The sequence below is a fragment of the Macaca fascicularis genome, chromosome 12, assembly GCF_037993035.2.
Source record: "Macaca fascicularis isolate 582-1 chromosome 12, T2T-MFA8v1.1".
NCBI lineage: Eukaryota > Metazoa > Chordata > Mammalia > Primates > Cercopithecidae > Macaca > Macaca fascicularis.
The window spans coordinates 3,076,512-3,093,650 of NC_088386.1; the positions used below are offsets into that span (position 1 = coordinate 3,076,512).

Here is a 17,139-nt window from a genome sequence, read left to right on the forward strand (position 1 = left end):
CGACAGACACATTGCTCACATTACTGTGGGCTGGAAGTCCAAGATCAGGCTGCCGGCTTGACTGGGCTCTGGTGATGAGGGCCCTTTTCCTGGCTTGCAGATGGCCGCCTTCTCATCGAATCCTCACATGGCAGAGAGAGAAAGAGACAGAAAGAAAACTCTCTGGAGTCTCTTCTTAGAAGGGCACTAATCCCACCATGAAGGCCTCACCCTCGTGATTTCATTTAACCGTAATTACCCACCAAAGGACTCACTGCCAAATAGCATCACATTGGGAGTTAGGGTTTCAACTCGTGAATTTGGAAGAACACAGTTCAGCCCCTAGCAGGAACTCCAGGACATCCCCTGCACTGGGCCTGGACAAGCACCCATTGAGTCCAGACCTTCGGCTAAGGACCTGCTGCCCGCTAGGTCCTGGTCAGCACAGGCTCAGTCATCACTTGGGTTGGTCTGCGCGTGGTGATGAGATCTCTGCACACTCACCCAGCCCGGTCAGCATGCGGGAAAGGTTTATGGTGGGCAGTTCCTGAGAGCAGGAGCAGACAGTAGCAGGCAGGAGGCAGAAGAAGGGACAGCACAAGCAAGCCAGGGGTGTGCATGATGGGGGGACTGGGCAGGGCCACAGCGTGAAGCACAGGTCAGGAGGGGCAGGAGATGGGACTAGAACTGTAGTCTGAGACCTGGAGGCTGTGAGCACCAACTGGCAGCCTCCATCTCCATCCATGCTTAGCAAGAGGGAGGAAGGCACCTTGGAGGGTTTTTGCCGGGTGGCCTGGTGGGGCCTGTGTGGGCAGTGTCCCCAGCCCTAAGATGGGGCTCACAGGTTCTGAGCTGCAACAACGGGACCCCTTGGGCCCACAGGGCTCAGGCTGGAGTACGGGACAGCAGCAGTTGGAGTTCATGGTGGAAGCAAAGAGGAAGAATGGATTTGAGAAGGACTGAGAGCTTTTATTTTTAGATGGAGTCTTGCTCTGTCGCCAGGTTGGGGTGCTGTGGCGTGATCTCATCTCACTGCAAGCTCCGCCTCCCAGGTTCAAAGGATTCCCCTGCCTCAGCCTCCCGAGTAACTGGGACTACAGGCATGTGCCACCACGCCCGGCTAATTTTTTGTATTTTTAGTAGCGATGGGGTTTCATCATGCTGGCCAGGATGGTCTGGATCTCCTGACCTCGTGATCCACCCACCTCAGCCTCCCAAAGTGCTGGGATTATAGGTATGAGCCACTGCCCCCGGCCAGGACGGAGAGCTTTATTGTTGGTTGGGCAGAGTGGGAAGGAGCGAGAAGAAACTGGTAGGGAGCCAGGCATCAAGCTATTGAGCAAGAAATGGGATGTCAGTTGGGAGGGACAGAACACCGGAAAAGGGGAGGCAGGAGGATGAGGGTCAGTGTGTCCTGAGACGTGCTGAGTTTGATGAGCCTATGGGAATTTGTCATGCCAGACCCCTATTAACCTCAGCACAGATGGCACCAGGGTCAAGAGGCCAAAGAAGAGACCCAGAGCCAGCAAAGGAGACATGGGGTTTTTTGAAGGGAACTTCCATACCAGGCAGTCCAGTGGTGGCGGGCTGGACAGGAGAACTGCCACTGTTTGTAAAGAGCATGCAGTTTATATAGCATTTTCACTGAGCACCCTTCCCCAACAACTCCTGCCTGGTAACCTTCATTTAACCCAAAGCAAAGGGTCTGGATCCCCTGTATGGTCTGTGTTCCACAGGACGGGACAGGGTCTTAGATGTTTCTCATAGATAAGGAATGAATCTCCGGGTTGGCCAATCCCGAGCTCCTTAGCTCCGAACTCCCAACACACATTCAGGTGTGTCTGCCATACCGGGTCATTCTCAGGGTATGCTTAAGTTATTGCTCTCAGGTGCATCTGCCATACAGGGTCATTCTCAGGGTATGCTTAAGTTATTGCTCTCAGGTGCATCTGCCATACAGAATTCCAGCAGAAACACCCAACGGGAGCAGTGGGTCTGGAAACAGGAATGTGGCCAGAGCTGAAGCGGCTGTCCTGGGGGAGGGCTGCTATTGCTGTGGGGGTGTGCCTGAGAAGAGTAGCAGGGGAGGACACAGGCCACCAGCAGGTCGAGGGGGGCAGGGAGTTAAGGTCCGGTGGGAAGGAGTGTGGAGGTCAGGAAGTGGCCAGCCAGAAGACATGAGATGGAGAAGCTACATGTGGGGACTCTGATGCAGGGCATGCATGGGGCCCCGCAGGATGACATCGGATCTGTCCACTGCTCCACAGCATTTCCTGACTGCCTCCATCTACCCTGAAGACCCACCTGCCCTGGGATTTCCTCTGGATCTGGCTGACCAGATGCCCTTGTGGGATCCTGGAGGCTGGAGGAGAGTGGATGCTGAGACCCAGGCCTCCAGCTCTCACCCTGCCAGGCCACAGAGGTCAGGGCTGTCAGGTTCTAATCCCAAACTGAGGTCTGAGGGGAGTTGGTGGGTGGGTGGCGGGTAGCTGGAAAACATACTCAAGGAATCATAGGCAATTTCCACGTGGCTTTATTCTCTCTCCGGGCGTGAGCCATATATGTCCAGCACCAGCAGTACCTTTTACAGACAATAGCGGCTCCGGGTCAACCATGGGCTCACGTAAGTGGTCACTTAATGCATCTCACATGGCGTGGTTACACAATGTGTGGAGTTGTGCACCTTCACTCCAAACCTGCTGAGTCATGCTGTGCCAGAGGGCCACCTTGGCCTACTCCTGACTGAAGTGCACCCATTTCCCTTACAACTGAAGCTCTGGCTTCTGTGAGCAGCTGTTCCTACAACCAGAGCTTCCCCTGGATTCTGGTTCAGCCCCTGCCTGGTTCCACAGCATGCCCACAGGTCCCTCCACCCCACCCTGCTGTCCTCAACAGTCCCCTCATCAACCCCTGCTCCAGCACCCAGGTTGAGTGTGTCCTCTGTTTCCTGCTGGAACTCCTTCCAGTACATCACTTTCATGCCAAGCTATCTCAGACAAGGCTCTTTTATTTGCAAGGGAGAAAAGTATGCCTAAGCCACTGTATCAGGGGCTCTAAGATTACTCTCAGGCTTGACGATTCTCTATCACGAAGGGCTCACAGGACTCAGGAAAAGGTGTCATAATCACCTTTATGGTTTATCTCAGTGAAAGGATATGGACTCAAACAACAGAAGGAAAAGGCACATGAATGACATCCAAGAGACACCAGGTGTGAGCTTCCAGGGGTCTCCTCTCAGTGGAGTGTGACATGTTTTCTTGGTTCAGGGGTATACTGTTATACTCCCAGCAACGATGTGTGACAACTGATGTGAAGTGTTCTCACAGGGAAGCTCATCCAAGCCTTTGTGTCCAGAGGTTTTATTGGAGGACAGTCACATCAGCATGCAGCTTCTGCATGACCGACCTCAACTACTCAGACTCCAGCCTGCCTCCAAGCAAAAGCAGGGGTTCACCACACAGCACATTGTCAGGATAAACTTACCTGGTCAAACTGGCATGCAAAAACTCAAAGCTTCAGGCATGCAAAAACACTTAGAAGCAGAATATTCTAAGATGTTGCAGGTAATCTTCCAGGAGAAGGCAAGGGCCAGTACTGAAGACAGAACTTTATTTGGAAAGTGCAGGATTTGAGCAACTCAAGCCTCCTGAGTTACCTCTTTCCTGCCCAGTATCAAAGCAGACTATTATAAGGACTACCCAGAGACTAGGCAGAGCTAATGACTGGGGAAGCAGAACAGAGGGGAGAAGGCATCAACCACCAGGGTTCCTTCCTCTCTCTTGCAGGGGCCACCTAGTCTCTCCTACTTCTTCCTGCCCTCCACTTTCTTGTCTTCCCTCCTCTTCTCCTTCCCTCTTCTCTCCTCCACACCCTACCCTTTCCTTCTCTCTCTATCTCTCTCCCTCTTCCTCTCTCTTTCCTTCCCTTCCTCCTGCTAAATACCGTCATCCTCCTCTTCTTACAGGCATAGGAGCCAAAGGGGGCAGCTCCAGCCCACCTGCCCTACATATTCTCTTGGTTCAGGTACGACTGCGGTTGTCTGAGGCTAAAAGAAAAACAAACAGGTTTTCTCTATACACACAACAATGCTGATAGCAAGTGTGTGGAGGTTTTTTCCACATCAACCAATTTTCCAATTCTCTGTGGACACCAACCGGTGTCCTATCATTTAACTCAATTCTGGCATTAATTGCCCAGCGTTAGCACAGACCCCACAGGCGCAGGGCCATACGACTTCCCCAGACTTCAGAGGACACTTGCAAACCCCAGGTTGTCACCTGTGCTTCTGACCAACCAGAAATAAATCAAAGGTTTCTTCAACCCCCTCCTCATGTTCAATAATTTACTGGAACAGCTCACAGAACTCAGGAAAAAATGGTTTACTGTTTATTATACGGTTTACCTACCAATTTATTACAAAGGATAGAACTCAGGAACAGCCAGTAGGAGCTACGGGGGGCCTTTCATGAACCCAGAAGCTCTCCAAATCCCGTCATGTTGGGGTTTCACAGAGGCTCCATTACATAGTTGCGATTGATTAAATCACTGGCCACGAGACTGAACTTGATCCCCGGCCCCTCTTCCCTGCCAGCAGGTAGGGGATAGGCTGAAAGTTCCAACCCTCTAATCACACAGCTGGTCCAGCCCCCTCCTCCAAGAGTCACCTCACTGGCATAAATTCAGGTGGGATTGAAAGGGTCTTCCTGTGATAACAGAAGGTGCTCCTCTCACCCCCATCACTCAGAGAACGCCAACGGTATTAGGAGCTCTGTGTCAGGAACCAGGGACTAAGACCACATATGTATTTCTTACGATGCCACAACACCGCAGATGCCCAATTCCAAATGGCTGGGAGAGAGAACCTGAGGGGACCACTGGGGTCAGATGCCCACACCTGGTCCAGCCAGCCACGTCAGAGAAGGGAGTGTACAGAAAGGTCGTGTGGAATGGGGACACTCCCCAAAGCATGTCTGCTCAACAGGCACAGTGCTTGGCACCAGCCATGGCCAGAGAGATCCAGGAGCTCACAGAACTGTGGGGGAGGAATGGAGAGGCCAAGCTACCCATGCCAGCTAGAGAAGTCATCAGCTAGCACCCTGGCAGTGCAGGAGACTGGAAACCAGCTAAGGCGAGCTCAGGCAAAAATTATATGGCCTCACTGCCCTGAGGGGCACTTTGGTCTGATGCTGTTACCAAGGCTCCTTGGTGGACATAACTGGCCCCGGGGTAAGGGGCAGGTAAACTTGAGCAGGAGCACAGGCGATGCCATAAAGAAAGGGACCCAGAGGCCAAGCTGCAGGCTTTTTATCCCACATTATTAGGACCCTTTGGACAGAAAAGTAAGGATCACAGGATGAAAAGGACACCAAGGACCCCCCACAAGAGCCATCAGCTTTAAGGAAGAAAGAGACTGGTGGGTAATGGAGGCTGGTGGGTAATAAAGGCTCATATGTAATAGAGGCTGGTGGATAATAGAAGCTGGAGGGTAATGGAGACTGGTGGGTAATGGAGGCTGGTAGGTCATGGAGGCTGGTAGGTAATTGAGGCTGATTGGTAATGGAGGCTGGTAGGTCATGGAGGCTGCTGGATAATAGAGGCTGATGGGTAATGGAAGCTGGTAGGTCATGGAGGCTGATGGGTAATGGAGGCTGGTATGTAATGGAGGCTGATGGGTCATAGAGGTTTGTGAGTAATGGACGCTGGTGAGTAATGGAGGCTGAGGGTAATGGAGGCTGGTAAGTCATGGAGGCTGGTAGGTAATGGAGGCTGGTGGGTAATGGAGGCTGGTAGGTCATGGAGGCTGGTAGGTAATTGAGGCTGATGGGTAATGGAAGCTGGTGGGTCATGGAGGCTGATGGGTAATGGAGGCTGGTGGGTCATAGAGGTTTGTGAGTAATGGAGGCTGGTGAGTAATGGAGGCTGGTAGGTCATGGAGGCTGGTAGGTCATGGAGGCTGGTGGGTAATGGAGGCTGGCGGGTCATAGAGGTTTGTGAGTAATGGAGGCTGGTGAGTAATGGAGGCTGGTAGGTCATGGAGGCTGGTAGGTCATGGAGGCTGGTGGGTAATGGAGGCTGGTATGTAATGGAGGCTGGTGGTTAATAGAGGTGTGTGAGTAATGGAGACTGGTTAATAATGGAGGCTAAGAGTAATGGAGGCTGGTAGGTCATGGAGGCTGGTAGGTAATGGAGGCTGGTGGGTAATGGCGCCTGGTGGGTAATGAAGGCTGGTATGTAATGGAGGCTGACGGACTGAGGATCTGTGGGAGGCTGAGTGGGGTGAGGCTGAAGCCACCGGGCAGCTGCTTTGGCCTGAGTGCAGATGGAGTGGGGGAGCTGTCCTGTAGGGAGAAAAGAGAAAACACAGCAGCAGTGCACAAGTGACTGTGCTAGGACTGGCCACTGGGCAGGTGAGAGAAAGTGTGCAGGAAGTGAGGGGAACAGGCTGGACAAGCCACCAACAGGCTACACAGGACCCATGCTCAGCGGTGACACTATGTGGTGGGGCCAGACAGCCACAGAAGAAAGGGGACTAAGTTCTTAAGTGGAGTAAGACCAGGACAGCCAGAGGGCGGGGAGGCCTCACCTGGAGGGAGAGGGGCTGGAAATCCTCCCAAATAAGGTTGGGGAGGTTCAAGCCCTTAGCTGGAAAAATAAAAATGAGAACACGTATCTGCATGCAGCTGGGAAAGTGGGCAGGAGCTCACCCACCTAAATGCCGGGCACAGAAGGCACCTGCCTCCTTGCCTCTCCTGCCCTCCACTTCTGAAACCCAGCCTCGAGACTCATCCTCGTTACTCTCACAACAGGTGAGGCTGGGACTGGATCAAAGGCTATTTCTTCCAAGAAAATGTATTGCTGAACACAAAAAAACCAAAACACAGAACATCTCAGGGTGACATTCTGGCCTTAGGAAATGGGAGCCCTGTTAAGGCCAGAGGGCCCTTCCTGCTGCCACTACCAGAAGCTGGGCTGGTCCCAACCCAGTCACAGGGTCACAAATAGTAAATATGTCCACAGCACTTTCCAACATCATGGTGCCACTGGCTCACAGAAGGCTTCTGGGCCACCTGACCCAGCCCCTCCAGCGGGGACGCTGGGGCCCCCAGAAACCGGCGTGGCCCTCGCACAAGTCTCCAGCACTGTCCTTCTTACCCATCCCCCAGGCGAGGCACTTAACCCCCGTGAGCTGCTGTTTATCCATCAGTAAAATGGATAGAATAATATCAATCTCACCAGGGTGTTATTTAGATTTATTTATTAATGCTGGCAATATACTCAGAGCCCTCAAGATTAAAGCAATAGATCATCAGGAAATATTATGGCATCCTGTTGCCATAGCGATGGTTCAATTCTTCCGGCTCCTCCTTGAGCCCTGCTGCAGCATCAGGCTCAGAGGGTCTGGGGAGCAGAGCTGCACCAACCAGGGCATTAACACTAACAACAGTGATAATTAAATTACACAGAGAGGAAGCCCATGAAATATGTATGGGAGAGAAATGGATTTGATTCATTTAGGCAAATGGGCATGTTTTCCCATTAGAAATGGCTCCCTGGAGCCTGTGGCTGGCTCTCTGCAGCACTCATGTCTTTAGATAAAGCAGGGATTGGGGGTTCTGGAAGATGCCTCAGTCAGGGGTAGAAGTAGGGCAGAGATCCAAATTCTGTGCAACCTTCCTGAAAACACAGCCGCTGCCCCAGGCCCGGGGGGGTGGGGCTCTTACTGCAGAAAGACCCGGGGTCTGGCCCTCACCCAGCACTCATGAGCAGCTTCCACAGCTCCCTAGCTGGCTCTTCTGTAAAACGGGGTGACACTGGGGGTGACCTGGGATTGTTGTGATAACTCAAGAGGCAGCCACTCCTCCAATGGTGACCCCTGAAGGAGTGGGGCTGTCTGTGCTGAGGAGATGTCCAGTCTCAGAGCTGAGGCAGGAAAGTTGTCTGCCTGCCATTGGCCGTCCAACACACCGTCCAGTGACAGCATACAGCAGCCTCTTGGCACAGAGGCATCAAAGAGGCCTGTGACGCAGAGGCATCAAAGCTAGGTGCCTCTCCCAGTCTTCTTCACCCGTTCCTTGCCCTCACCCTCCCAGGCTAGCCCAGCCCAGGCCACCCTTCTGGGCAGCCATGTCCACCCTGAGTAGCCCTGCCTCTGCAGAGGCCTTAGGGACAGAGACCAAGCCTCGTTTGCCTGCTCCCTTCCTGTCCAGGATGGACTGAGCCTCAGCCACGACTTTCTGATCCCTGAGACAGATGTCGCTGTCCTGTTGGGAGCCGCTACAGCCTTGGCCAGGAGCCTGAAGTAAGCCTGACGCCAGAGGCCTGGGCCCCTGAAGGGCAGGGCTGGGAGTCAGACACACGCGCGTCTTCGGAGGTCCAGTACTTCCCCACCAGCTCTGGGAAGACGGTGCCACAGTCCCACTAAGTCTGCCCTCTATAGACAGCCTTCCCTGGGATGGCTCAGTTCAGACCAGGAGGGTCAGGCTAGGAGCACGGGGGCCCAGGCCCACTCCCAGAGGCTTCTCTCCCCAGCAAGGCCACCATCCACTGCACCTCCACACATGCAACTGGAAAGGGCTGACTGTGCCTTGGGCCCACCGCCCTCCTTTCTTGGTTACAGTCTCCTGGCAGAGGCTCCACCGTCCAAAAAGATCTCGGGAAAGGCCCCTCCAGCACCTGAGGTTCATGCCATGGAGGGAATTCGAATCCCCATGGTAACTGCGAGAACAAGCAGTGCTCAGTGTGCACTCTACCCCAAGACAGCCCCCGAGGCGGTGCTGTTACCACGCCTGCTTTACAGGTGAAGAAACTGAGGCTCAGTGAGCCAGTCACCACGCACAGTCAGAGGGCACCAGCCGGACAGGACTCAGATCCAGCTCGGGCCCCTATCCCAGGAAGATTCGTGTCCATCGCTGACAGAGGACTCCGTCCTTCGGCAAACCCCAGGCCCGTGCTTGTGTGTGCTGGCGTGGACACCCTGACTCAGTCGCTTGCTGCATCCCTCAGCTGCTCAGCCCAGGCAACATCTCCAGCCCCTCGGGGTTTTACACGTCCTCTGCCATCTGCGTGTGCCTGTGATGACCAGGTGGGAGCAGCTCTTGAGGACCAAGACAGCATGCCAGCACACAGCTCCTAAGGAGCCTGGGTCTCACTGACCTACACAGCCAGGCCCATGAATACTCACCCATGTGGCCAGGGAAGGTTGGGGGTGCCTCCCCATCGGGCCCCTGGGCTACCGCCAAGCTCTGAGGTTGACAAGGGGCACCCTGACCCGAGAAGTCGCTGCCTGGGTCTGGTTCTGACATCATCCTGGGCGGCTGCCAACTCTTCTCATGGCTGGGCCCCTCCAGACCAGGAGCTTCTCATAGGCAGGGATGGAGCCTCATTCACCCGGGGCCTGACCCTGCCACCCGAACTCCCTGCAGGGGTCGAACCAGCTCTCTCTCTTCCCGCCTTGGAGAGGTTCAGAAGGACTGACAGCCCCCTTCCACTAAGGCCCCCAGCCCAGACCCGTCTCCCATGGCTCAGGGTTAGTGAGCAGAAATGGCCAAGGCCTTGCTCTCAGGCACTCTAGCCACTCAGCAGCACCCCTCACCCTTGCCAAGGACTAGGCACTGTTCTGGGCATGGAGGAGACTGGGAGAACAAAACAAATCAAAACCCCAGCCCTAGAGAGGTTCACATTCTAGTGAGGGAAAGAAAAGACAGCCATCTCCATGGGACATCACTGAGCACTGTGGCAAGAGGATGCAGCAGGGCAGGGGGCAGTGCTGGAATGACAGGGAGGCGGTAGCGTGTGCCAAGGCCCTGTGGCACAGCCTGCCTGAAGTGTCCAGGTAAACGAAGAGCACCTGGGCTGAGCTCCTGGGGCCCTGGTGGGGACCTAGTACCTGCCAGGTCCTTCATAGCCACCATGTCCCTGGAGCCCCACAGTCATCCCACGAGGGTTAGCCCTGTTTTGCTGTTGAGGAATCTGAGGCCCAGAGATCTTCAGTGGCTTTCTAAAGGTCACCTACAGTGTGTGATTTGATCCCAGTCCACCTGGCTTCAAAGCCTGTGTGTATCCACCTGCCCCCACCAAAACGGAGTAGGTCCCGCCCCCCACCTGCCCCCACCATAACGCTGTGGGTCCCGCCCCCCACCTGCCCCCACCATAACGCTGTGAGTCCCGCCCCCCACCTGCCCCCACCATAACGCTATGGGTCCCGCCCCCCACCTGCCCCCACCATAACGCTGTGGGTCCCGCCCCCCACCTGCCCCCACCATAACGCTGTGGGTCCCGCCCCCCACCTGCCCCCACCATAACGCTGTGGGTCCCGCCCCCCACCTGCCCCTACCATAACGCTGTGGGTCCCACACCCCCACCTGCCCCCACCATAACGCTGTGGGTCCCTCCCCCGCACCTGCCCCCACCATAACGCTGTGGGTCCCGCCCCCCACCTGCCCCCACCATAACGTTGTGGGTCCCGCCCCCCACCTGCCCCCACCATAACGCTGTGGGTCCCGCACCCCACCTGCCCCCACCATAACGCTGTGGGTCCCGCCCCCCACCTGCCCCCACCATAACGTTGTGGGTCCCGCCCCCCACCTGCCCCCACCATAACGCTGTGGGTCCCGCACCCCACCTGCCCCATCATAACGCTGTGGGTCCTGCCCCCCACCTGCCCCCACCATAATGCTGTGGGTCCCGCCCCCCACCTGCCCCCACCATAATGCTGTGGGTCCCGCCCCCTGACCTGCCCCCACCAAAACGCAGTAGGTTCCACCCCCCACCTGCCCCCGCCATAATGCTGTGAGTCCCGCTCCCTTCCTTCCCCCACCATAATGCTGTGAGTCCTGCCCCCCACCTGCCCCCACTGTAACGCTGTGGGGTTCGCTCCCCATTGCCTTGCCCAGGCCCAGGTGTTGATGATCCTCCCGAGGAATGAATGAGTGGATGAATGAACACTGAGATGCACCTGGGTGCGGTGGCCTCCTGAGCCCTGCTGACAGGGGAGATGGTCTGCCTGGGCAGGGGACTGGCCCGGGCTCTCTTCAGAGCAGGCAGCACCACTCACAGGGGCCATGGCTCGCAATGTGTCCACTGCTGCCAGGCAGCCTCAGCCAAGCCCAAGGGAAGCAGAACAGTGGCCTCTGGTCAGTGTCCCTTTGCCAGCTCCAGGCCTAGGGTGGGCACTGTGGGTGAGCAGCACGGGCCATACCCCACCCAAAGGTGCCTCCCCACACCTGGACTGACGGCCCCTGAAGGGTGGTAGCAGGGAAAGACGCCGGGACCCCGAGTGCTCCTATCCCTCTCTCCAGCCTCCCCATCTCCTGCCTTCACCCTGAGAGTCCCAGCCACACTGGGCTCCCACTGGTTTCCTGCAGGGAGCCTCTTGGCCAGGGGCCGGGCAGGGTGTCCCTCCACCTAGAAGGTTCTACATGGCCACTCCTGAGACTCATCTCAGGCACTGGCTTCCCCAGGCGGCCTCCCTGACCCAAGGGCTCTGTCAGGTCCCTCTGGGCTTCCCCTCTCATCACCCGGCCCACGATGGGGTGGCTGCTTGTCAAGGCTGCAAGGCTCACTGCAGATGTTGTCCGGGGAACGGCCGCAGACAGCTCATCCTGCCGCCCTCTGTCTCCAGAAAGCCACCAGAAAGCGTCTGGGGATGGAACCAAGCCGCCTCTGCTCGTCTCCGGCAACGTGTTGGCTTTTTCCGAGAGTGCTGCAAATCCATTTCCCTGACAGTGATGGGAATGGGTATTGTCAGCGGCGGGAGGGCACATTATGAATGATTCCACTTGAGTCCATTTTTAAAAGGAGGAAATCAATATGCGCTTCCCAGCAGCGTCCGCTCCCCTCCCTTGACCTCTCTGCTCAGCCACCAGCTGCTCCCTGCCGCCACCCTCTCTCCTCCTTCCTTCCCAGAAGGGGCCAGCCCTTTCTGGGAACGGCCGCCAAAGCCTCAGGGAAATTGGGCTTCTCTTCCGGGGAAGCTGCTGGGTGCAGGTCCGAGGGTGGAAGAAGCGGATCTCCCAGGAGGGTCTGTGCTGGAGGAACTCCCAGGACTCTACGTGCATGAGCCTTGCCTGCCTTGCATTGACCCCAACCAGCATTCACACACGTTGTCTGCAAAACTCATGGGAACACCAAGATGGCAGGCTTAGGATCTGCCCTAGAATCCACCTGAGGGGCAAGGAAACAACCTCAGAGGCGAAGCAATACCCACAGACACACAGCTCAAAGGTGGCAAAATCTGGATGCTGAGCCGGGCTGCAGCTGACTGCTCCAGGAACCAGTCCTAGGGCCACACCACCCACGTTCAAACTCAGCTCTATCACCTACCAGCTGTGTGATCCTGGACAGGTCAATGTTTGCAAACCTCCACGCACTCGCCTTTAGAACAAGACAAGGCTGGCCAGGCGCGGTAGCTCACGACGGTAATCCCTGAGCACTTTGGGAGGCCGAGGAGGGTGGATCACTTGAGGTCAGGAGTTCGAGACCAGCCTGGCCAACATGGTGAAACCTCATCTCTACTAAAAACACAAAAATTAGCCGGGTGTGGTGGCACATGCCTGTAATCCCAGCTACTCGGGAGACTGAGGAAGGAGAATTGCTTGAACCCAGGAGGTGGAGGTTGCAGTGAGCCGAGATCACACCACTGCACTCCAGCCTGGGCTCAGAATGAGACTCTGTCTCAAAAAAAAAAAAAAAAAACAAAGAAAAGAAAAAAGAACAAGACAAGGGTAATACAACCTACACGCGGCAATGTGAGCCCGTCCAGAAAGGGCCTAGCCAGCACCAGCCCGTTTCTTCCCCTGGCTGGTCTCCCAGGGACCTCAGTGTGCTCTTCAGAGAAGGCTGCAAACTTTGTTCAAAGGCGTCCGGGGGCAGCCCAGCTACGCCCCTGCCGGGAAGCCTGCAGCCTCAATGATAGCAGCAGGATGGTCTTCTTGGCCTCAGGCTAAGATTGAAAATGAGTGTTCAATAAAAATTCTCTTTATTAACTCTCCCTCACCCCAAAGTCGGACCATTTGTTTTTCTGTTCTGCTTTAGAAGCATTTCCACAAATCCAGTCTCTGGAAGAAATTGTGACTCAACAAGGAAGATACCAGCAAGGCGAGCAATCTGCCTCCCAGCTGTGGCACCAGCCAACTGGCTCTGTGACCTGAGACTCCATCCTTCCCGCTCTGGGCCTCAGTTTCCCCTTCTGTAAAGGGTTGCACCACATGAATCACCAGGGCTCCTCTAGCCAGGAGCAGCTCCTTCTTTCTGAACAAGAGGCAGTTTCCACAGGGCCTGTGTCAGTCGGGATCAGCTTTCCTGCCCTGAAACAGTCAGCAACCTCATTGCAGTGACTCAATCAGAGATACAGTCTACGCCATACCATCCTGAACATGCCCGATCTCGTGTGATCTCGGAAGCTAAACAGGGTCATGCCTGATTAGCACTTGGATGGGAGACCACCCGGGCATACAGGGTGCTGTAGGCTTTTGTAAAAAATAAAAGTAGAAAAGCAATCAGAGATGCAGTATTACTCACACTGAATCCCACGGGAAGGGCAGGGCTCCCCTACATGTTCCCTCACGCCAAGGCTAGAGTTCAGGGTCTTTCCTCTGGAATTTGGGTGCTTAGTAGAAGAGGCAGAAAGAATTTTGAGAAGACTCACATTAGAAATTAAGTGCCCAGCCTAGAGGCCACTCTCAACTCATCACTTCTGCTACCATCGAAGCCAGAACCATTTACTTTGCTCCATCCAACCACTGGGAAACCAGGATGGGTCTCCTTCCACATCCCCAAAAGCGGAGACCTGGGAATATCAGCAGCAAACAGCCCGGTGACCACCACCCGCCCCCGGCCAAATCAGCCACCCTCAAGCTTCCCACAGCGGGGGCTTGGTGGGGGGCTGCCTGGTGGTGAGAGAGGAGGGAAGCAGGTGGGTGCCACCTGGCCCTTGCGCCACCTCCCTCTGAGCGCTGGCAGAGAAGAGGAGGAGGCCCAAGCCAGACGGGCTCTCTGCGGGAGCTCTGCAGGCCTGAGGGACTGGCAGCAGATGGTGCCACTGCCAGGCAGAGGGGCCGGTCCCCGCTGCACAAATCCAGCGCTCATCTGAGGACACAGAGTGATCCCTGCATCCGAGTGTCCTCACGTGAGCACCGTGCACGGGGCAGCTTCGTGGGAAGACAGAGCAGGAAACGGTCTGTCCTAGGGAGCTTTGGGCATCCCAAAAACGCAGTCGTGTGGTGAGGGAAGGGTCAGAGGAGGGGAGGCAAGGAAGAGAACTGGCGAGTCACTGATGGTCGTGCAGCTTCATGCTCACACCAGGGCCTGCCAGGAGGAGAACCCCCCCAGCGCCCCAGGAACAGCCTAGAGAGGTCCTAACTGCAGAAGCACGGGGGCTGCACAGGCACAGGAGGGTAGACGCTGGGGAGTTAGGGTGGCCACCCTGGGGTGCCAGCCTCAGCCAAAAGCAAATGTCTGCCCAAGGCTCCCAGAGAGTGTTCAGTCATTCCTCGCTCATCTCATGAATCAGAGTCAGGCACCAGCGGCATCCAACCCTGTCCCCAGATGGCCACTGGATGAGGCATTGGGAGCCCACCCTGCACCCACTCCCCCTCTGCCGTCCTGTATTTCCTTGAACTCTCCAGCACCAGACCTGGGATGAAGCCCCACGCGGAGCTGCCGCACGCCAGGCAGCAAGACGTCGCGCCCCCGGCAGGAGTGTCAGAGGCGTGTGAACCGGAGGGCTGGGTAAAATGAGGTCGAGATCTACTGGGCTGCATTTCAAGTCATTCTCAGGCGTTCTAAGTCACAGGATGAGATAGGAGGTCAGCACAAAATCCAGGTCGTAAAGACCTTGCTGATAAAACAGCTGGCAGTAAAGAAGCCGGCCAAAAGCCACCAAAATCAAGATGGTGACGAGAGCGACTCTGGTCATCCTCACTGCTGCACTCCCACCAGCGCCATGACAGTCTACAGATGCCATGGCACTGCCAGGAGGTTACCCTGTACGGTTTAAAAAGGTGAGGCGTGAATAATCCACCCCTTGTTTAGCCTATCATCAAGAAATAACTATAAAAATGGACAAGCAGCAGCCCTCAGGGCTGCCCTGCCTATGAAGTAGCCGTTCCTTATTCCTTTGCTTACTTAATAAACTCGCTTTCACTTCACCCCAAATTCCTTCTTGGGCAAGAGTCAAGAACCTTCTGTTGGGGTCTGGATTGGGACCCCTTTCCGGTAACAGGAGGGTGCCAGCTAAGTCAGCAGGTTACTACTCCGACTACACATGAGAGGACACAGGGGCCACAAGAACCTTGACTCGCCCTGGCTGGCAAATCGCCCAGTAGGTCCTAGACCCAGCCAGGCCACCTCCAGAGACAGGGGAGGGCCCCGGTCTGGCCGGAAGCTACTGCACTTTTTCCTGCACTGCTTCTCTAAGGGAACCAGAGCAGGGGTGTGGGGAGCCCCTGCCCGACAACACACCAGAAACGGAGAAAGTCCTCTGAAAAGAATCCTCCTCCTGACTTGGGTTTGCCCCCAGGTCTAACTCCTGAGCCTCTTCCTCTGCACCCCCAGGGCCCACCTACCCCACTAGGATAACTTCTGCTTTTTACAAAGCAAAATTCCAAGGACAGGGCATGCTTTTGTAGCCTGTTTTTTGTATTAATTCATAGGTTCAGTAAACCTTTCCCTGGCTGCCTCGCCTTCATTCTAATCAGCTGCCCACATCACACACTGGTTCCCCAGAACCAAAAGAAAAGAGAAAAGTAAGCAATGCACAAACTCACTGGAAGGAAAGGAAAAATGTAAATAACTCGTAAACTCACTGTTCCCACATTGGTCTAGTGCTTCCTCCAGACTTGTTTCTCTGCATAACTTCTGTGTGTTTACAAAGCAAAACTGCAAGAAGGGCCCCATTTTGTAGCCTGATCTTTGTACTTAAGCTTCTAGGATGAGCATTTTATTATGTGGATTCATATGTTTAGTGAACCTTTGAATGGCTGAGGGGCGTTCATTCCAGTCACTCCATAACTTAAGACAACCATTCCCCTAAAATGGACCTTAAGTAGTGGCCAATTTGGGGCCACATACATAAAGCCTCAGGGCCTCTCTGGGGAGGAACCATGATTTGCAGGTTCAAGGGCACCCCAGGGCAGATTCTCACGGGGGCCTTCCCCTCAAAGCCCCTCCTCACCTTGGCCTGCTGCCTTTTCTGCCTTTTCCGGACGGACGAGACCCAGGAATCCCCCCTCCAGTTCCTTCTTGCTCCTTAGAGCAAACTGCCCTCAGGAGGTGCTTTCCCCACCCCCAGCCTCAGCCTCAGCTCCCGCTCTGTGCTCCTGGGAGGTTGGCGGCTCTCGCCCTCTGTGTGAGATGGTCACTTTGTCCATGAAATGGACTGCTCCTGAGTTGGTTACTGGGTTGGGGAAAACCGAGATAAGGATTGGGGAGCGGGAAGGGGAATACTCAAGAGAGGGCTCAAGGCCAAATCTAGCAGCTCCCTGCCTAGGCCTCAGCCAGGCTGTGTCCACACACCCCTCACCAGTGCCCACCAGCAGCGCCCAGCCACAGAAGGCCCCTCCAGACTGTGAACCCCGAGCACAGAGGAGCAGGGAATGTCAGGGAAATTCAAGAGACAGAAAAACAGCAAAGACCACAGACAGCAGGAAGGGCACTGGGAAGATAATGAAAGGGGCTGAGGGCCTGGCTGGAGGGGCCCCCGGTGCCGCCCTGTGATGGCTAAACTGACCAAGAGGGCAGTGGCATCCCCTGGGACTCACCAGGCCTCTGACTGGGATGGAGCTGCCACCACTGCAGGCCTGGCTGGCCCTGCCCATGCTGGGAAGCGCAGGTGGCCTTTCCTGAACCACACCCCAGGGCGCAGGGGCAGCGAGACAGGAGCTCGCTGGCACGTGGGCCCTACCAGTTCTCATCCGGCACCTGCTTCCTTTGCCTTTCCTTTTCCTTGGAGACAGGTCAACGCGTGGCCCGGCCCGTGGTCCAGCCCTGGGAGGTGGTGCTCCTCGGTGGCCTCTCCCCGTCTCTGCGCCTCTGAAGCTGCTCCCACTCCTGCCACCTCTGCCTTTGGCGCCACAGCCTCTGTTCCCAGCTCCCCATGCTCCGCTTCCTGGAACCTGCCTGGTCCAGGCAGGAGCAGCCCCAGCAGCAGCCGCCTAGGCAGTG

General features: G+C 55.8%; 1 long non-coding RNA gene across 1 annotated transcript; it reads right to left on the bottom strand.

The window, feature by feature from the left end:
* Window positions 1-10,816: 10,816 nt before the first annotated feature.
* LOC135966502 (uncharacterized) lies at window positions 10,817-16,853 on the bottom strand. The gene is made up of 3 exons (XR_010579827.1): window positions 14,612-16,853; window positions 13,498-13,585; window positions 10,817-13,283 (listed from the first exon to the last, which is right to left on the bottom strand). It is a non-coding gene; the product is annotated as an uncharacterized lncRNA (long non-coding RNA).
* Between the last annotated feature and the right edge of the window lie 286 nt (window positions 16,854-17,139).